Source organism: Diceros bicornis, chromosome 11 (assembly GCF_020826845.1).
Source record: "Diceros bicornis minor isolate mBicDic1 chromosome 11, mDicBic1.mat.cur, whole genome shotgun sequence".
In the NCBI taxonomy this organism is placed as follows: Eukaryota; Metazoa; Chordata; class Mammalia; order Perissodactyla; family Rhinocerotidae; genus Diceros; species Diceros bicornis.
Genome location: NC_080750.1, coordinates 25,340,728 through 25,363,830, shown reverse-complemented (window position 1 = coordinate 25,363,830; position 23,103 = coordinate 25,340,728). Strand labels below are relative to the sequence as shown.

At 35.6% G+C, this 23,103-nt stretch overlaps 1 pseudogene; it reads left to right on the top strand.

Moving 5' to 3' along the window:
• The first annotated feature begins 1,011 nt into the window (after positions 1 to 1,011).
• LOC131411128 (alpha-enolase-like) lies at positions 1,012 to 2,260 on the top strand (annotated as a pseudogene).
• The last annotated feature ends 20,843 nt before the right edge of the window (positions 2,261 to 23,103 follow it).

The following is a 23,103-nucleotide window of genomic DNA, read 5'->3' as shown; positions in this document are numbered from 1 at the left end:
AATAAAAATTAGTGTTTTCTCATTTGCAGAATATGTTTCCATATGTACATTTTCATATCAATTTTTCTCATGTAGAAATTGCAAATTTGTGTCAGAGAAATTGAAATATAAATATATGATCAACATTTAAACTATAATTTTTATCTCTTTTCATAAGAACACAGTTGTTAACAATGGAACCTATTATATATAAGATTGAAAACTAAATGCATAAGAAACTCAAAATATTGTCAATTAATATAATTTTCAATAAAACTGACAAGTTGCTCTGACAATACAGTCAAGACGTATACACATGACCAAAAACATAATGGTGATACCTACATAGAGTGATTCCTTAATTAATTATTGATATTGATCTTGCAGAGGAGACATTTCCTAAAAATGAAATAAGATAAACAGTGATTATCCCCCAAACGCATGCAAAATTGAAAAAACTTTTAAATTGATAATCAGGTTTTAAATTCTATAATGGGAATTTACAAAGAGTATTATTCGGTTATAATAGGTTTTAATTAACTTATTATTTTACATGTTTTTCTGTTCCAAGTCTCCCCTTTGATCATTTCCATGTCAAAGTATTTTTAATTTGGTAGGAAAATAGTAAATTATGAATTTAGTTCTACAAATACATGATAAAAATTTACATTTTTGAAGTTTCCTCACTAACTATTAATTCTATTCTCCTTATTACCAGTTAATAAAATATATATTTGGCAATGTATTTGAAAAGGTATGATGAAATGTACTATTTAAGGGTGAATATTGACAATCCTACATGTGTTGATAGAGTAGATAGATACTATTATGAATATAAAGAGCTTTGTATTGTAAGTTACCATTTTGAAATAGTCAGGTCTCCTGGAGCTGGTCAGCAGTTGGGGCAGATGGCACGGAGAGGAGCTCAGGGGACTCAGAGCTCCCAGACATTGCAGCTTCTTAATGCTGCCTCTGTGTCTGCAGAATCCTCTGCTTCTTTCCCTGGTGAGATCTGGCGGCTGGAAATTCACTATGTCTATTCTCAAGATCCATGCCAGAGAGACCCCACTCTGTTGAGGCTGATCCTACTGTTGAGGTTGATCTCTGCACCTCAAATGTTCTGTTCAGAGCTGCTGTGTCCAGTGGCACCTCAACTGGTGTCTGTGAGGCCCTAGAATTTGGGGACAATGATAAGACATGCTATATGGGGAAAGGTGTCTCCAGGGCTGTTGAGCACATCAATAAAACGATTGCGCCTGCCCTGATTAGCAAGAAACTGAGTGTGTGGAACAGCAGAAGATTGACAAACTAGAGATGGATCAGGAAATAAATCTAAATTTAGTGCTAATGCCATTCTGGGAGTGACCCTGGCTGTCTGCAAGGCAGCAGCTGTTGAGAAGGGGGTGCCCTTGTACCTCCACATTGCTGACTTGGCTGATAATTCTGAAGTCATCCTGCCAGTTGCAGCTTTCAATGTGATCAACAGTAATTCTCATGCTGGCAACACGCTGGCGATGCAGAAGTTCATGATCCTCCCTGTTCATGGAAAAAACTTCAGGGAAGCCCTGAGTATTGGAGTGGAGCTTTACCACAACCTGAAGAATGTCATCAAGAAGAAATACGGGAAAGACGCCACTAATGTGGGGGATGAAGGTGGGTTTGCACCCGGAGGATGAAGAAGCCCTGGAGCTGCTGAAAAATGCGATTGTGATAGCCAACTACACCAATCAGGTTTTTTTTTAGTGTGGACGTGGCTGCATCTGAGTTTTCAGGACAGGGAAATATGACCTGGACTTCAAGTTGCCTGATGACCCCAGCAGGTGCGTCATACCTGACAAGCTGATTGACCTGTACAGTGGTGTCTATTGAAGACTCTTTTGACCAAGATAACTAGGAAGCTTGGCAGAGGTTTACTGCCAGTGCAGGAATCCAGGTGGTAGGGAATGATCTCATAGTGACCAACCTGAAGCTGATGTCCAAGGTTATGGGTGAGAAATCATGCAACTGCGTCCTGCTCAAAGTGAACCAGATCAGCTCCGTGACCAAGTCCCTTCAGGTGTGCAAGTTGGCCCAGTGGGGTGTCATGGTGTCTCATTGCTCTGGGGAAACTGAAGATACCTTCATTGCTGAGCTGTTGGGGGGCTTTGCACTGGGCAAAACAAGACTGGTGTCCCTTGCTGATCTGAGTGCTAGTTACAACCAGCTCCTCAGAATTGAAGAGGAATTGGGCAGCAAGGCTAAGTTTGCTGGCAGAAACTTCAGACACTCTGTAGCCAACTAAGCTCTGGGCAGGCAGGCCCCTGAGCCCTTTAGTCACTAGTTGGTTGATTAGACTTCTGCTCCTGATGTTGGCATGGACAGCCCAAAACCCCAGTTGATGCTTGTAGGGGCCTCTGGTAGTTAACTCCCCTCACTCGTCCCTGTGATGTTCTCTCACTGCTTCCTTAGCATTGCTAAAGAAGCCTAGCTTGACCACCTGGAATCCTGTTGGAAACTCTAACTCTGTAATCATGTGATTGACCCAAATCATTGTGTTTCTTGCCTCACTTCTCACCAAATGGCTGGAGTCATTGTATTTACAGTGCAATCTCTGAGACGTCCACGGACAAGATCCCCAGTTGTTTTGTGTGCAAAATAAAAAGACCTCAGTGACTAGTAAAACAAAAAGAAAGAGAAAAAGAAATTAAATTATTGGAAATAATATTTAATTAATAAGATTTAATATCGGGAAAAACTTTCCATACACTTTCATTTTATTCTTATTAACATTATAGGATGTTCTTTTTAGTGAACAAAGAAAAATTCAAGTAAAACAATTTTTATAAAGTGTTGAGAAAAGTCTAACCATGTTTTGGGATGTAATAAATTGCATATGCAACTGTGTGAGATATTAGATTTTTGTTCTTTTTATTTTTTATTGCTAGTCATAATACACATATAGTAAAGTATATAGAATGCAATCATACAGCTCTATGATTTTCATACAGATGCCTGTGTAATCACAAACAGGTTAAGAATAGGACTTTGCAAACATTCTAGAAGTCCCTTTCATGTCCCTTCTAATCACAGCCCCCTCTTTCTTTCCCCAAAATAAACACTATCCTGAATTCTAACACAGTATAGTAGTTTTGGCTGCTTGTACTTTATTTAAATGGAATCATATAGTATGTACTCATTTGGGTCTGACTTCAGTTACTTGAATAATGTCTGTGTGATCCACCCCCATTTTTATGTGGTTTTGCTTTAGTTCATGTGTTTTCATAGCTATATAATGTCTAATTTATTAATATACCAAAATTTGTATATCCCTTCTACTGCTTATGGACGTTTGGGTTATTTTGAGTTTAAGTTGTTACAAAGAATGTTACAAAACATCAAAAAACATTTTTAAAGTGAAATCATCATGCATGTGCATGTATTTCTACTGTGTTAGGATTTAATTAATTAATTAAACTCTATTGCTTACTCTAACATAAATCACAGAAGTCCAGGATGCCAAGAGTGGGGATGTTCTGTACATTGGCTGGAACTTGGAAGATCTATGCCCCAAAAATCAAAGTGAACAGAAGAAACATGGCCATTAAAGGGACTGTAGCCCAGCGTTGAAACATCTCCATCCCCGAAATTAGCATAATCAAATTAATTGATCAAAATTATCTACAAAATTATCAGTATAAGCATAATTGACCAAACAACTCAGGTAAAAGTTAATCCTACAGATAGGCCTGCATAAGTGAGCAAAGATATATCACATGTCTATTAATTGTAGCATTGCTAAAATACCATATGATAATTGGAAAAACCAAACAAAAAACCAGAAAACAACAAGAATATTCTGTCCTTAGCCACCCTAGTGCTTACTTTGCTCTAATGAAAGGAATAGCCCATAATGCAGGCTTGGTAAATATGCCTGGGCCCAACAATGTGGACTCCCTCTCACTGAGCCTGTAATAGATGTTGCTACTGCTGGATGCTCAGCCATTTAGCAGTAGACACTAAAGTTGAGCCCTTGATATGGCCCCATCCTTTGAGGAGCTCAGCTAGCCACCTTGTGATAGATTAATTACACTGGATCCTTTCCACTCCTGAACGGTAAATAATTCATCTGTACTAGATTGATGCTTATTCAGGGTGACCAAGACAATCTTAAAGTTTTCTTCAGCTTGACTAAACTTTAGACAGGTTTCTTCCAGACTATAGGCCCCTGACCTGCCTTTTTTTTTTTAGAGCACTTGCTTCAGAAAACTTTCAATTATAAATTCTTCTGCTGTCCCTTTGAAATGTATTTAAATCTTCTCCTAACCTGTTGCCAGTTTTATAGCGCAGGAAATGTCTTTCTCAAGGACCTAGGACCATCTCTTTGAAATGTAAACATCAAAGGAGGTAACATTCCTGTTATCTGAGGGAAGGTCTCTGAGGGAGGATAGGAGTCTAACTTCAGTGGGCACCAATTAGCAAACACAGATAGCCTAATTACAGAGAAAAACATTTGCAAACTCAGGAATAACTAAATGTGCCTAACACATACCATTAATCAACACCACTCCCAAAGTCCTCTAATACTGTTCCACCAGCTCACCCCAATGGTTGAAAACTCTCCCTTCTTTTGTTTCAGTGAAATTGAATTCAGTCTCCTTCCCTATTGCAATAGTCTTGAATAAGGTCTTCCTTACCTGTTTAACTTTGTCTGGTGCAATTTTCGCTTTGACATGGATATGATGATGTGTTTTCATTCTCTGTCTGCAGTGAGTGCGCTGACCAGCAAGTCTATGCAAGGACTAAAAAATTGACTGATTTGTTATAATAGGATCGTGAACAGTGCCTTGGAAAAGCAATCCACAACAGGCAAAGGTGGTACAGCAATGAGCACAATGTCCATGGAATCCTTTAAACCTAATACCTGTAATGGTCCTGGTAGATAGAATACCTTTGTCTGAGTGCCCTGTCACCATTGCTCCCAGTGACACAATTGAGTAAATTTGCCTCATTGAGCAACTTTGGCCTTCTGTACCAGAGGTCCTGGTTCTGAGAGGGGGGGGACATGTTTACCCAAGAATATGTTAAGGATTCCACTAAACTTAAAATTATTGACTCAACTTAGTTATTCTGAGCCCCTCATGCTGGAAAAACAACAAGCAAAACGGGAGTTACTATATTGGCAGGGATAACTGACCACAAGTATCCTGAGGAGGTAGGGCTGCTGCTGTGTAATGCGGGCAGGGAGAAGTATGTCTGGAGCTAAGGAGATTCCTTAGGGTACCTCTTAGTGCTTCCACTGAACCAAAATCTTAAATGAAAATTACAGGAAACACAATCTGACAAAGACACGGTAAACAAAGGATCGGAACCTCAGCTATGAAAGGATGACTTATCACACTTCACTGGGCAGGTACTTTTGGCAAAGTGCTCACTCGAGTTAAATGAAATCTAGTATGAAGAGTAGAAGGGGAATATAAAGAATATCAGCTGTGCACAGCCTCAGGACCACCTACAGCAGCAGGGCTACTTACTAACCATCAGCTTGTAATTTGTTGGTTTTTGTTATTTAAAAAAAAAAATTGTGACCCACCTGTGAGAAGCAGGAGCATTAAGAGAACTGTGCATTTAATGCAGGGTCTGAGGGAGACCTAAACAATGCAAGGTGGAGACAGTAGCACTTATCGCATGCCCTGTCCAATACCCCAAGCAGTTCAGTATATTACGACTAGTTTCCAAGTGCCGATCTTTGCATCCTATGCCTTAGGACATTTTCTGGAAGCACAGAAAGCTATTCTCTGTGTACTCTTAGAGCTGAGAATGATCAGAGGATTCACACCACTCTGAGAGTTGATGGATAATTATTTCTCCCTTGCCTAACAAGTGAGAGAATTTTGAGGTGTGATTTTATACCACTTTCTAGAGTTTCCCCACTGGAGTAAATTCCATTTGCTCACCATGATAGCTGACCGAAAGGCACCCTTTATAACTGCCTTCTCTTCCCTATCGTCTTCTTACATCTCTACCAGTGACATTTGTACTCCAAAATAATTATTTGCACTCAAATTTTTATCTCAATATCTACTTCTAGGATAAAAAAACACAAAATAACACACATACACAAAAACACACACACGCACAAAATAAGATCTCTGACCATTGACTACCAAAGGAAAGGGTAACTTTTGTTAACCTAAAAATAAAGATCTGGAAATAAAGACCAGTAAGTGTTTATTTGGGATCAAAGAATTGCAATTCAGCTTACACAGGTTTAGGTAGAAACCCAAACAGTGTTCTCCCTATAGGAGAAGGACTCAAGGTTTTTATGCAAAAAAAGGAGGAAGATGAGATAAGTTGTATTAAAGAAGAGTTTATTGGTGCTAGATGAGGTCAGGCTAGATTTGTGCTTCATAGATCAGCTTGAGATTCTGCCATCAAGCAAAAGACTAGCTTTGTACTTCATTGATTGGTAAGCGATTCGGGCATTGGCAAAGTCCAATTTTATCCTTACAAACAGTATCCTCACATCCTGTCCTTACAAATAGGATGTTCTCATTCTTACTGGCTTCTTAGAAAGTTTGCGTTTTGGTCCAGTTTGGAAGATAAAGAAAACAAGACATGTGAGGAAATTCTTCGGAAATGGCTGCTCTGGAACAATTTTAATATGGTTCCACTCATGTCATCTTTCACATTTCTAAAACACCATGTTATGCACAATAGTGGTCATCTCTATAAGTTTTTTAGGATCCTTGTAGAATGATATTTCTAGATCAAATTGAATTTCCTTGTCTCTCTTGTAGTTCATGTATACATGTCATGAGTGTGTTTTTTATATACATCTGTACAAATATTATTTCCTACATAATAAGCAAACTTTTGGGCCGGCCCCGTGGCTTAGCAGTTAAATGCGCGTGCTCCGCTGCTGGCGGCCTGGGTTCGGATCCCGGGCGCACACCGACACACTGCTTCTCTGGCCATGCTGAGGCCGCGTCCCATATACAACAACTAGAAGGATGTGCAGCTATGACATACAACTATCTACTGGGGCTTTGGGGGGACAATATATAAATAAATAAAATCTTAAAAAAAAGAATCTACAAGTTTAAAAAAAAAATAAGCAAACTTTTGAGATAAGATAAAGGTTATCTTGATTACTTACTTGACTTTAGTTGCTCAGATAAGTTTCTCAAATTTCATTCCTCAAAAATAAATATTAACAAAATGGTTAAGTCCTTGGTAAATTGTGTAGGATCAGAAGTACACCTTGGGATAAAGTTAAAAGAAATTTAAATAAACACCATGCAAGATTTGGTGATGAACGTTGCCTTTACTTTAAATTCAAACTGGTAAGCATTCTCAAGCAAAAATATTTACTACTTATTATTTCATATTATATTTTTAAAAATGAAACTGAAAAAGTAATGAAATTAAAATTTTTAGATTAGGTCAGCATGTGAATAAAAATATGAAATTATGACTTGTTGCTTTCTAACTGACACAAGCTGAAATTTGTAGTTTAAATGTGAATGAAATAAACAGTGTAATCAGTTATGTGAGAAACACTGATTTATGGAACAAAAGTGCATTATGTTGTAATGATAATGTTTTTGTTGTGTTCTTTATCAAGGTGAAACTATAGCATACTTCACTGATTTGATTATTATGTTCCTGGCTTGCATTTATTTTTTTTGTAATAAGTTTCCTATACAGAAGAAATATATTTATTTCAGGTTTTTAATCATTGTATTGCATTTTTAATTAAAATCGTATCTTGCAGTCATTTTATCATTTTTATCCTTTCACATGAGTAATATTATGGCCGTTAGACATGAGAATGTCTTAACCTGCATTAAAATTAAAATGCATTTACCCTGATTATATTATCTATGCAATCGATCCACTTTAATGATTAAGAAAGCTCAAAAGAATGCATTGACTATTTTTTATCTAGTAATTTGTATTTTATGAATATAATCTTTGGAGCAATTATTATAGTTGTTATAAAACTAATAAATGATACACAAAGTCAAGATAAACCCAAAATAAAAACTATCAGAATTTTGACTGACATAACTGATTAAAATATGTGCATATCTCTATGCCTACATTTCTCTAATTTTATTATCCAAATAAAACAGCATTTCTCAATACCAAGTAAAGCAACAACCGTATTATGTCTTAGAAAGGTTTGGATATTGGCTAGTCCATGACTGGATGGATAAAAATCACGTAATTACTGCCATATTCAACACATCGTGAAATAGTTATTTTAGAACCACCTTTTCAATAATTTCTTCACTCTTGCGTTTAAATTCCAAAAATTAAATGTTTCCAAATATCTAATAGCAGGGATATGCCTGTTTGATATAAAGGATATAATGAATATTTATTATAGAACTAAAGAATTATACTGTCTGTGAAATGCTGTCCTAGTAAAACTATCATATACATTATATAAACAGACACAAAAAAAGTACTAGGAATCTGTTTTTCTTAAATATTAGTATAATTTCTAGCAAGTCTCAGAGACAAATAGATAACTCTATCTTGGTCCTTCTGTACTTTTTTCCCCATGACCTTCAGAGACCTCTTTGTTTATTAACATAGAATTCTCTCACCTCTTAGGTCTCCATTTGTGCTTCAATAGCCTCATTTACATTTGGCTTACTCACTCAGCAGTACTGCAGAGCTTCATAGAAGGAAACAGGCTATATAAAGACAGGAAAATTAAGCAATAGCTCTAGATTTACACTTTTTAAATGTTTCTATTTTAATTCCTATCAACATCCTTCTGGGACTTAGCTCTTTTCCTTTATTCATTGTTTATGTTAGCCTCTATTTCTCCTCTTACTTTTCTTTCTTTTTTGTTTCTTTTCTAAATAAGAGTAAAGTCTGCAATTTATTTTATCCTGTTTCCTTTCTTTTAAAATCCTTTGTTCCATCCAAACAATATTTATCTATAGAAAGCCTATCATCAGAGTAATTTTGCCAATGTCTTAAAATGGGCTGTATGTCCAATAGGCTCATCAAGGCACCAGAATGTAGCACAACTGAATACTAATTATACTTGGGAAAGATCATAGTCTGTTTGCTTGGGTCTGCAGACACTTGAGGGTGCTATGGGAAGTTAGAGCATTGATGTTCAAATCATTTCAAATAGGTTCAGACTGCCTCCTGGCAGTCATTTTATGTTTTATCCTTCACAGAAGTTTTAATTAGATGGATAAAAGTTGGTCCTCAAATCATAAACAGGGAAAAAATGAAAAAGTCAGCATGAATTTTTACACAAACAAGGGCAGAATAATTCAGATTAGAAGGAGAAAAAAGGACTAAAAGATGCAGTTTAGATTAAAAATAATTTTAATGTAATTGAATTGAGATACACAAATATACTTTGAAAACTGTCTGATGAAAGTGCATCTAAAAGCAGATCCTGAATCACAGCAGAGTCCTTGGTATAATAGAGAAGTCAATGAGAAAAATAATTATAACTGTAAATCCATAGTTTATAGTGGGTCTAAAGTAGTATTTCTTTCATGTAAACAGGGCTGAACTGCTTTTTAAGCTGGTGGGCAATGGCTTAGAGAAAGATCATTAAGCTGTTTCATTTTTTCTGTGTCCCTGCCTCAGTTGGATGACAATTTAATTATAAATACGATGATTTATGAAATCAATAGATTCATATTAAAAGTAAATTTGCGTCTTTTAAAGTGTAATTTGTATAACCAATTGGATAGATGGTGATAAATACACAGAGAATATTTAATAGATGTGTCTACCTATGGGAAATTCAAGTAAAGATTGTATTTTATGTGCTAGAAAATAGGAAAGTAGAGGGATAATGGTAAGGAAGTTACTAGTTTGCCTACTACAACTGTTCAGTTGCACTTGATTCTCTATCACTTTCTTTACAAAGTTTTTGCTAATCTATGTGAACTGAATTCTGATAATCAAATATTTTTAGAAACACTTGCAGGGCAATTTTACAGTGATTTTGAATACCACAAAGGAAAAGATAACATAACATGTTTTAAAAACAAGCAAATGTTGAATTCTGATACAACATGGCATCCAAATCTTGTACTATTTTGGCCTTTGACTGAGAATTTACTTTAGGGACTAGGGCATATGATCTTTCAAATAAAATCACTTGTCATCAGAAGATCTATTTTGCATATTTCTTTCTGAACATTTCAGTTGTCATGAGTAAAATATGAAGGTACAATGTATAAATAATAAAATTAGAGACATTAAAAACCCAAGACTTCTTATTTGTCTAGCAGTGGAAAATATGAATCACTGTTGAAAAGAAATTATAGCCATGTCTGTAAATTTCCAGAGGAGCATTTCCAAAAGCATTTTTGAAAAAAAATGTTTTATTTATTTAATTCTCATGAACTAATATTAAAAGCATTTGAAGTTCCCCTTATATTTAGCTGATTAATACATCTTTATAATTTACATATGAACTCTAATTCAAGACTGAGTTGCAGTGCTTGCCTTTTTCCTTACAGTTTATTTGATTTGATTTATTTTGTTTTACCTCACTTGAAATAATAGAGGACAGAGAGACAATGAAATTATGCCTGGGGATGTATTTATTGAGAAACAAAAAAATAATCAATACTTTTAGATGTGGTGATCTTAACACATTCTTCTGGCTTGAAAATTAAGATTATATCTTTTTCAAGCAGACCTAGTCTTTACTCTGTTTTCAATAATTTCTTAAAAACACGTGGAGCTCTGGCAGGAGAATGCACCACTAAAAAACAAGAATTCGTTACACTTTTAGGAGTTATTAAAAAAAAAAACAGCCCAAGAAAATAAACATGTAAAATACTGTGTATACATGTTATTTTCTCCTTTTTAAACAAGAAATGAAATAAATTGAAAGGTTATAGCCTTGGTTACGTCTTAAGCACATAATCAAAGAAAGGGGAATGGAGGAGTTAAGAAAGGAGGAAAAGAGCACACAGAATATTCTCTAGGATAAACCATGTCAGACCACAAAACAATTCTTAATAAATTTTAAAAGATTAAATCATATAAAATACCTTTTTGATCACAGTGAAATGAAACTAGAAATTAACAGGAAAACTGGGAAATTCATAAATATGTGGAAATTAAACAACGCTCTCTTAAACAACCAATGGGTCAAGAAGAAAGCACAAAGGAAACTAGAAAGTATCTTGAGATAAATTAAAATGTAAATACAACATATAAAAACTTACAGGATGCAGTGAAAGCAATGTTAAGAGGGAAATTTATATGTATAAACATTCACATCGAGAAAGAAAAAAGATAAATCAACAACCTAATTTTACACTTTTTTTTTTAAATTTTATTTATTTATTTTTTTCCCCCAAAGCCCCAGTAGATAGTTGTATGTCATAGCTGCACATCCTTCTAGTTGCTGTATGTGGGATGCGGCCTCAGCATGGCAGGAGAAGCGGTGTGTTGGTGCACCCCCGGGGATACGAACCCGGGCAGCCAGCAGCGGAGCGCGCGCACTTAACCGCCAAGCCACGGGGCTGGCCCTAATTTTACACTTTAAAGTACAAAAAGAAGAACAAACTAAACCAAATCTACCGGAAGAAGAAAATAAAGATTATTACAGAGGTAAATAAAGTAGAGAACAGAAAAACGATAGAGAAAATCGATGAAATCATGATTTTGTTCTTCGAAAAGATCAACAAAATTGACAAACCTTTAGCTAGATTGACTAAGGAAAAAAAGACAACAATAACTCAAATCAGAAACGAAAGTGGGAACATTTCTACTGATTTATAGAAAGAAGTATTGTAAGAGAATACTATGAATAGTTGTATGTCAGCATATTGAATAACCTAGATGAAATGCCCAAATTCCTAGAGTCAAACAAAGTACCAAAACTGAATAATAAAAAAATAGAATATCTGAATGGACCTATAACTAGCAAAAGAGATTGGATCAATAATCAAAAACTTCCCAACAAAGAAAAGCCCTGGACCAGATAGCTTCACTGGTAAATTCTACCTAAGATTTAAAGAATAATTAATACCAATCCTTCTCAAACTATTCGGAGAAACTGAAAACGAGGGAACTCTTACTAATTCATTCTATGAGGCCAGTATTATCCTGATACCAAAGCTAGACAAAGACACTATAAGAAAACTAAAAACTAATATCTCTGATGAATGTTGATGCAAAAATCTTCAACAAAATATTAGCAAACTGAATTCAACAGCACATTAAAGTGATTATACACCATGACCAAGTGGGATTTGTTTTTAGAATGCAAGGGTGGTTCAAAATAGGAAAATCAATCAATGCAATACACCATATTAATAGAATGAAAGCAAGGGAAAAAACACCCTTAGTTGAGGCAGAATAAACATTTGACAAAATTCAACATCCTTTTGTGATAAAAAAATACTCAACAGAATAAGAATAGAAGGAACTATCTCAATATAGTAAAGCCATTTATGAAAAAGCCACAGCTAACATCATGTTCAAGGGTGAAAAACTGAAAACTCCTCCTCTAAAATCAGGGACAAGATAAGTATGCCTGATTTTGCCACTTCTATTGAACACAATACTGGACATCCTATCCAGAGAAAATAGGCAAGAAAGAGAAATAAAAGGCATCCAACACTGAAATAAAGAAATAGAATTATCTCTATCTGCAGGTGACATTATATGTACAAAACCCTAAAGATTCCACAACCATTATAACTAATAAACAAATTCAGCAAAGTTGCAGGATACAATCAACACACAAAAATCAGTTGTTTCTATATACTAACAATGAACAATTGGAAAAAGAAATTAAGGAAACAATTCCATTTATACTAGCATCAATAAATAAAATACTTAGGAAAAAATGTAACCAATGAGGTGAAAAAAATTATACACTAAAAACTATAAAACATTGCTGAGGGAAATTAAAGAAGACACCAATAGATGAAAAAACATCCAGTGTTCATGGATTGGAAGACATGGTATTGTTAAGGTTTCGTCACTACCCAAAGTGATGTACAGATTTCATTCAATCCCTATCAAAATCCCAATGACTTTGTTTGCATAAAAAAGAAAAATCCATCCTAAAATTCTTGTGGAATTACAAGAGATCACAAACACCCAAAATAATCTTAAAAAAAAAAGTTGGAGGTCTTACTCTTCCTGGTTTCAAAAGTTACTACAAAGCTGCTATAATCAAGACAGTGTAGTCCTGACATATAGAAAGACATGTAGACTGATGGACTAGAATAGAGAGGCCAGAAATAAACCCTCACATATACAGTCACACTTACCCGCAAAGGATACTGGAAAAAGTATTTTTTATTCTAGTTGGTTGTGTGCCCACCTGAAAATTCTATACTGTGGGCAAAAGGAATAGGTAGCAGTTTCTACCATACAGAAGTCAAAGAGAGAGAAACAGAATGGGAAAAAGACCGATAGCAGAATCTAAGAAGCATCAGGAACAGTCATAATCTCACGGACACAATGCTTTGCACAATCCGCCGTCTGAATTTCTTTCCAGCTTCTGCATCTTGTCATTATTATCCAGCCACACCAGCCTTCTTGGCGTTCCTTAAGGACTATGACCCTTGCCCTCTCTTGAGCCTGTGCACATATGCATAATGCCTGGAGTGGTCTTTCCTAGTTCTTTTCAGATTGGCTCATGTCCATCTCTCAATTCTCATTTCCTGTGTTCCTCTGAGGTGTCTTCTTGTTTCCTTTGTATTCTTTAGATGAGATTTCCAGGTTTACCAAATAAAAATATAGGATAAACTGTTAATTGACATTTCAGATAAACAATGCATATATTATTTTTTGGCATAAGAATGTACTATGCAATAGGTGGATCATACTTATACAAAAAAAAATCTAAAATACAAAAATCTATTCGTTGTTTATCTCAAATTCAAATTTTACTGGGTGTCCTGAATTTCATCTGACAATCCTATCTTTAGAGAACTTTTTAAAATCTGAAATTATGTTGTGTATTTATATCATTATATATATATTGCGTGTTTTCCCTACTGAAGTGTAAATTCCCTAAGACCTTGATGAATACGGTATCCCCTGGGTCTAACACAAAATAATCTTAGTAAGTATTTGTTGAATGAATAAAATAAGGCTGCACCTATCAACAATACTCTTTCACACTGCTTAGTAAGTTTCACTGAATATCATAAGACAATATAACAGAAGATAAAGAGAAAGTACAGAAAGATAATATTCATGTCCTGGAAGAAAAAAATACTACTGAAGATGACATGAGTTATGTAGAAAACCAAGAGATTCATAAATATTCAACAATTAAAACATCCCCTGAACTGATCACTGACAAAAGGGTAGTTAACATTTATCTGATGTACAGTCATTTTTTGATTTATTTCAATTTTCCTTCTCCTCCAAGTTACTTGACCTTCAAGGAAAATGTACTCAAATACTTCTATTAAAGATTTCATGTGTAAAATAATCACATTTTTTCTCTCAGTGTCTTTTCTCTGTTTCCTGTGTCTATCTGGTATTTCCTATAGAATGGTAACTGAAATTATTTCTACAAAATTTTGGTGAGAATTATTTTGGGAGAGGTTAAGTATTGTTTTCCTGAGCAAAGGTGATTTAAAAACAATAAGTCAATATTCTAAATAGAATACTAGCAGTGTGCATGGACTGAATAAAGAAAACTATTCTTATCAGGTTGTGAGAGTAACTATCACATCACATTTTGCTTTAAATTATATAAATGACAATGAAAAATGCTCAGGGTTATCAATTTTTTATCTTGTCAATTTTTATCTTTTCTATAAATTTTATTTCCATTTTGTTTATGACTAAAAAATAAAATTCAACTCAACAGACAGCTATAGCATGGTCATGTATTGGAAGAAAATTATTAAAAGGATCTACATTTATCTCAACTTTGTGTATGAATTTAATATGATTTCCCTGAAACTCCAACTGGATATTTATTAAACTCAAACAAATATTTCAAAACTCGTTTGGAGCAATAAACAAGTGAAAATTATAAAGCAATTTAAGCAGTAAAATAATGAGACAACGGCACAATAAGTTTCACTAAATAGTTATAAAGCTATAATAATGAGGACATGCTACAGGGACAGAATAGATAGATCAATGGAAACAAATAGTAATCTCAGAAAACAATGTTAGCAATTATATGCAACAAAGAAAAGACGTTCATTATCTATGACATTTCTTAGAAGGAAATTTGTGAGAGCAAGTGATGATTTATATATTCTAGTAGGTCCTACATGCTTCGCTTGACAAATAGAGAAGGAAGATTGAGTGTCCAGAAGCTATCTTTAGGCAGATGAATGATGTTCTGAAAACAAGCAGAAGGACATATGTTGGGGGGTGAAGAGCAGAGAATGATGGGAAAATATCAGAGAGAAATTTTAGTATCTGCCTTGAAGGGAAACATTTAGAGAATGGGAGAACTGGATAAATAGGATGTATAATGAGACAACAGGAGAAAAATCTCCAGGAGATTTACAGTAAAACTCTATATTGTTCATTAAAGTTTCCGGTTTTAATTGTGGTATCTTGGAAAAGAGGTTGAGTCATGAGCGGCCCAAGGTTTATTTATGTCACATGTATTTAAAATTTCATTATTAAAAAAAAGTGATTTTCAAACAATTGCAGAAAATTTAATATTCTTCAGGCAGTTCAAGAAATTGGGTCAATTTTGAGGTAAAAAAATGAATTCAAATTTCTACTTCACATCATCACAAAAATAAATTCTAGAAGAGTTGGAGAATTAAATATAGAACATACAGATACAAAATCAGAAGTAAATATAAGTGAATATTTAAGAGTTCTAACATAAAGAAAACTTTTCTAAGCATCAAGAAAAAGAAATATAAGGTGGAGATGGTGGGATTGACAGATTTGACTGGCTACAAATTTTATATTGATGATATTGAAAAATATATGAATATCAAAATCAAAGACAAACTGAAGAACAAAATTTAGAGCATGTAACTCTAACATTAAATAAATAACTAATAACTTAATATATAAAATACAGGCATACCTTGGAGATATTGTAGATTCCGTTTCAGACCACCACAATAAAGCAAATATTGCGGTCAAGTGAGTCACGCGAATTTTTGGATTTCCCAGTGCATATAAGTTATGTTTACACTGTAGTCTATTAAATGTGCAATAGCATTATGTCTAAAAACATAATGTAAATACCTTAATTTAAAAATACTTTATTGCTAAAAAAGGCTAACTATCATCTGAGCCTTTATCAAATCATAATTTTTTTACTAGTGCAGGGTCTTTTAAAAAATATCGAGGCCGGCCCCATCGTGTAGTGGTTAAGTGCACATGCTCCACTGCTGGCTGGCCGGGTTCAGATCCCAGGCACACACTGATGCACCGCTTGTCAGGCTATGCTGTGGCGGCATCTCATATAAAGTAGAGGAAGATGGGCATGGATGCCAGCTCAGGGCCAGTCCTCCTCAGCAAAAAGAGGAGGATTGGCATGATGTTAGCTCAGGGCTGATCTTCCTCACAAAAAAAAAAAAACAAAACAACAACAATATCTGTGAAGCACAATAAACGAGGTATGCCTATAATGAGCAAAACCATATGTCACAATATAAAATTTGGCCAGAGAAAGAGCAAGTATTTTATAAAATAAAGAAATACAAAGACATATAGATCAACGGAACAGAAGAGAAAGCCCAGAAATAAACCCATGCATATATGGTCAATTAATTTATGACAAAGAAGCCAAGAATACACAATGGGGAAAGGACAATCTCTTCAATAAGTGGTGTTGGGAAAACTGGACAGCCACGTGCAAAAGTATGAAACTGGCCCACTATCATACACCATACACAAAAATTAAGTCAAAATGGATTAAAGACATGAATGTAAGACGTGAAACCATAAAACTCCTAGAAGAAAACATAGGTGGTAAGCTCCTTGACATCAGTCTGGTGATGTTTGGATCTGACTTCAAAAGCAACGGCAACAAAAGCAAAAAAAAACAAATAGGACTAAATAAAACTATAAAAACTTCTGCACAGCAAAGGAAATCATCAAAAAAATGAAAAGACAACCTACCGGATTGGAAAGAAATTTGAAAATCGTATATCTGACAAGGGATTAATATCCCAAATATATAAAGAACTGATACAACTCAATAGCAAATAAATAAACAATCTGATTAAAAAATGGGCAGAAGATCTGAATAGACATTTTTCCCAAGAAGACATACAGATGGACAACAGGTAGATGAAAAGATGCTCAACATCACTAATCGTCAGGGAAAGGCAAATCAAAACCACAATGAGATATCACCTCTTACCTGTTAGAATGGCTATCATCAAAAAGACAAGAAATAAGTGTTGGCAAGGATGTGGAGAAATGGAAACCCATGTGCACTGTTGCTGGAAGTGTAAATTGGTGTAGCCACTGTGGAAAACAGTATTGAGGTTTCTCAAAAAATTAAAAATATAACTATCATATGATCTAGCAATTCCACTTCTGGGTATTTTTCCAAAGAAAACAGAAACACTAATTTGAAGAAATATCTACACCACTGTGTTCATTAGAGCATTATTTACAATAGTCAAGATACACAAACAATCTAAATGTTCATCAGTGGATGAATGGATAAAGAAGATGTGGTATATATATACAATGGAATACTATTCAGCCAAAAAAAAAAGAAAAAAAGAATGAAATCTTGACATTTGGGACAACATGGATGGACCTTGAGGGTATTATGCTAAGTGAAATAAGTCAGACAGAGAAAGACAAATGCTATATGATCTCACTTATACGTGGAATCTAAAAAGAAAAACAAAACCAAGCTCATAGATACAGAGAACAGACTGGTGGATGCCAGAGGCAGGGGGTCGCAAGGTACAAACTTTCAGTTATAAAATAAATAAATCATGGGATGTAATGTACAGCATGATGACTATAGTTAATAATAGTGTATTGCTTATTTGAAAGCTGCTGAGAGAGAAAATCTTAAAAGTCCTCATCACAAGAAAAAAAAAATTTAACTATGTATGGGAACAGATGTTAAATAGACTTACTGTGGTGATCACTTCACAGTATATACAAGTATTGAATCATTATATTATACACCTGAAACTAATATAATGATATATATATTTTTTTATAATTTTATTTTATTTATTGTTTACCCCCAAAGCTCCAGTAGATAGTTGTATGTCATAGTTGCACATCCTTCTAGTTGATGTATGTGGGACGCGGCCTCAGCATGGCTGGAGAAGCGGCGCATCGGTGTGAACCTGGGCCGCCAGCAGCAGAGCATGTGCACTTAACCGCTAAGCCATGGGGCCGGCCCTAATATATGTTAGTTAAACCTCAATTAAAAAAGAAGAAATATAAATAGCCATTAAATGTATAAAAAGAGAACAACCTTTTAGTAACTAAAGACATGCCAGTTATAAATATGAATAAAAGTGATAAAAAGTAAAAATTTGGAAAGATGAAAACTTTATAACTTTATTATATGTTGACATTTATATATGTTGAAATGGAATGTTCTCAAATATAATTCAGTTTACCCGTATGCCTCACTTTTCCTCAAAACTGTATTTTTCCAGCTCCTGAAACTGTTGTGTCAATAAACCTTACAATTCACCTAAATGGTAGTTGTTGAACTTTGTATAACTAAAAGGTCCATTTTGGTAGTTTTACATCAAAGAAATTACCTACACCTAACAATAAATTAAATTTTGTACTCTATAAAACAGGAAAATGCTGGAAACTTTAGCATTGACATTTCCTCCCATTTTTACTATGCTTGTTGATGTTTCAGAACACTGGGAACTATTTTTTTTACCCATAACCCCAGCTCTAAGTACTGTGTATAATCTTGCAGATTGATAGTGGCTTCTTGTTCCTGGGATTAGTATATAGGCATACGCTTAAGGATGTCTCCTCAGTTAACATTTTCCCAACTGAAAACCTCTTTATTTCTCATAAACATCATCATTCCTAGATCTGACCAGGGTGGGGCCAGCCACACTCAATAGTCTAAGCGTGGGAGCTTGCCGCATCAGAAAAACAAACCATGAGATTTAGGGTGGGGGCTTTGTGCCAAGTGGTATCAGTCCCACCTCCAGGAAAGAAAGTCCTGGAGATTGAGTTCAACTGTGTGGATAAATAATCAATCATGCCTATGTAATGAGGCCTCAATAAAAACTCTGGGCATCTTGGTTCAACTGAGCTTCCCCAGTTGACAATATTCCTTGTGCATCATCACACATCAATGCCAGGAGAGTAAGGCATTCTGAGGACAGTGAAAACTTCCATTTGAACCCTCCCAGACTCTTTCCTATGTGTATCTTTCTATAGCTAATTTTAATGTATCCTTTCCCTGTAATAAACATAAATGTGAGTACAATACGTTTCAGTGAGCTGAGTTTTATAAGAATTTTCTAGTAAATTATTAAAAATGAGAGTGGTTTTGGGGAATCCTCAAAGTTGAAGTTGGTGTCAGAAATTAGGGTGATCTTGTTTGGATTCTTCCCTCTAACTTTGTAGTTGGACCCTAACTCTTTGCAATTGGGCTCAGTGGTCTTGGGCAGACCTTGCAGTATGGAGGACTATGCCCTTATCTTTACAGTTTAGTTAACTCCAAGGTAGGAGCCTTATTTTTAATTCAGTTCTGGGTCCTACATATATCAGGGGGAAGCCTGGAACTTAAAACTGAAGCATAAGAGAGGTCAAGAAGAAGCATTTCAATTGGGTTGAAATAGTACTTATGATGTTCAAGAAACTGAATGACAGCCATTAGACTGGATGGTGGTGAATATGAAGGAAGGTGGTGTAAGAGATTTTGTCAAATCTGGCTTATCTGATTTCTATGTGAATAGCCACTGTGACTGTTACATGAGGTGGGATTGTATGTATGAGAGATGTGGCTAATATCAGCAAATATGGAGAAAAATATGTAAGTTATATATATGGTATAGATAGATACACAGAACTTGCTGAGGAGGAGGTGAGGAAAAGGTAATAACTAAAAATATACCCTAAGTTTTTGCATTAAACTACAGCATCTATTCAAATAGATAATACATTTTTGCTCCAATTTCAAGTATAGCTAAGTGTATCTTCCCTTCCATATACAATTTTTTCACCGCCAGAGCTGAAGGGCATCTGTGACCATACCAATAAATGCCTTCCCTTTGGAAGGTGAGAAAGATTCCATGTTCTGGAAAAACTGAGGGTGTCAAGTACTTGCCATGGGTAACTAAACTTTTACTCTTTGAGGTAAAGAAGGGCGTCTTTAGGTATTTACAATTTTCCGTTCACTGAGTTTCAAACACCCAACTGCAGTGTATTGGGAATATCGGAGAGCCAAAGAGAGCCTTGTTTTACCTAGAGAATATTATTGCCATCGAACCACAACTTCAACAAATGGAGACAAGCTTTGCATTCGGCAGACAGACAACTCTGCGTAGCATGACTGCGCAGTCACCAGATATCACTTCTGGATGATCTTTTATTCGTTCAATCTAAAAATTTATTCATTTATTTATTGAGTCGGGCACTGTTCCAGACTCTGGAGGTAGAAGAGAGAAAAAAAAACATACAGAAGATCCCTTCTCTCAGGAGCTTATAGTCTAGTGTAGAAGGCAGATGAAAGAGAGAGAGAGAGAAAGAGCAGAGAGAGAGAGAGGAAATACGCAGTCTGCTAGATAGCAATGAGTGAAAAAGAGAGAAAGTAAAGAAAGAAAGGAAGGTAGAAGTCCTGGGTTAGGGATAAAAGTTTAGATAGGGTGGGCCAGGGAAGTTCTTTATCCTCACTCTGCTTTGCTCCTGGTCCTTTTATCTGGATAGGTCGTTCCAGGGCAGCTCGGCTGGCTTGACTTTGTCTCAGAAGACCCTTCCTGTGGGAATGGCATGAAGTGAAATTTGTCAATAGTTTTGAGGCTTGGTGAAACAAAGATTCATGACGGGAAGGAGGACAATATTGAGTAGAGATTTTTGGTTGTAGACTGGTGTTCACATTCTAAGGAGATGGAACTACAATAAATAGCATATGAAAGTAAAATAGAGCCAAACCTCTGAAAACTTGAGACTACGAGGACATGCTACTTCTTTGTGACACAAATAGGATTGCAAAAGATTCTTCCCATGTCTGCTTTTTAGTGCTAATTGTAAGTATTGAGCATCAGCAACTGAAGGGTAATAACAGCAGGGAAGACCTTGGTAAGCTGGAGAAACGTGTCAGTTCCTGCACCTGACTGGGACCGATCACAACACCTATGCTACTTGGGGAGATGGACGAAGTGTACCAATGCAGTTGGAAGTCAGGAAAATCAAATTAGTTAGCACGGAAGAACAAACTCCATTACACACCAAGGGATGGGAATAGAAGAAGGCAGGGTTTGATAATTCTGCAAGCAAGGTTTGACGCAAAACACTAGCACACGTGCACACACACACAAACCTGCTGTGCTGCTGTGAGAACCAGCTGGACTTTGGAATTTCTTTTGACCGTGGAATTTCTTTTGACAGGTAAGAATCTGTCATTTGTCCATCTGGTCATTGAAATGTATAATTCTCTAGATCAGTGAAGCTCTTAACTTGCACAAAAAAAAATTGTCAAGCAACTGCTGACAATGTCCTCCTTTGCTGTGTACTAGCTATGCCCCAGCCAGCACTGGTGGTCTAGCCTGGTGGTCTAGTGATAAAGATTTGGCGCTCTCACTGGCCAGCCCAAGTTCATTTCCCGTCATGGAACCGCACTGACTCACCTGTCTGTTGGTTGTCATACTGTGGCAGCTGCATGTTGCTGTGATGCTGAAAGCTATGCCACTGGTATTTCAAATATCAGCAGGGTCACCCATGGTGGACAGGTTTCAGTGGAGCTTCTAGACTAAGACAGACTAGGAAGAAGGACCTGGCCACCCACTTCCAGAAAAATTGTCTATGAGAATCCTATGAACAGCAGGGGAGCATTGTCTGATACAGTGCAGGAAGGTGAGAGGATGGTGCAAAAAGACTGGGGCAGGGTTCTGTTTGCTCTGCTGGGTCTCTAGGAGTCAGAATCCATTCCATGGCACTAACAACAAAGCTGTTTGATAATTTGAATTTCTTTTGCTTCTTGTTTAAAGAAAAATCATGGAAAACCTAAGAGCCTCAGAACACCAAATTGTTTTCATCTCAAGGCATTTGCTTGAAATGCTATTTCCACTCACCCTCTCATTATCTCTCAATGTCACCACCTAAGGGTGATCTTTGCTGATTATTATATAAAAGAAATCCCACTGTCACTTACTATCCCTTTTCCTTGCTGCTCCCTCTTCCCCCTACCACACCTAGCAGTATGTATATAATTATGTGTTTATTTTCTGCCTTTCCTTCTTAGAAAGTAAGCTCCAAGCAGAGAGCAGTCCTCAGCACCTAGCAGGAGAAGATTTGTTCTGTAAATCGAAATGCAAAAAACTTAGCAAATTCTCCATATCAGTCGATAAAGGATTTTGGGGTGTACTTATTTGTAGTCTTATCTAAGGAGCATCATAAATATAACAAATATTCTGCATTTCTCCTGGCACATCATGGATCTTAGGAAAATATTTTCAGATTAGTACTCATGCTGTAGGTAACTACTCATAATGCTATAAATCTTGCAGAAGCAAAATCAGGACCCACAAAAAAAGCCAACTCTAAGGAAATACTAATTGTCTGTTCTCTGTTGTAGATTCAATGTTTGCTTGGTCATTTGTGGTGTTTCAGAAGAGTTTGCATAATAATATTCCATACAGAGATAGATAATGAGTGGAAACATTTTAGAAATATTGTACAGGGTCTCCAAGTTTATGAATTTTGTAAAAACTTAGTCTGTAAAAATTGTCTTAATATTTTAATTTTATTTTTCATTCAAATTTATTTTTATTTAATAAACAACTGTCTTCAAAGACAATCTGTGATAAAGTAATCAGTTCTTATTGCTTTGTTTAGGAAGATTTAAAATTATTTCTTTTTCAAAAAATTTTATTTTTAGAGCAGTTTTGGTTTTATAACAAAACTAAGAGGAAGATACAGAGACTTCCTATATACTCCCTGCCTCTACACAAACCTAGCCTTCCCTATTATCAATATCACTCGCCAGAATGGTACATTTTT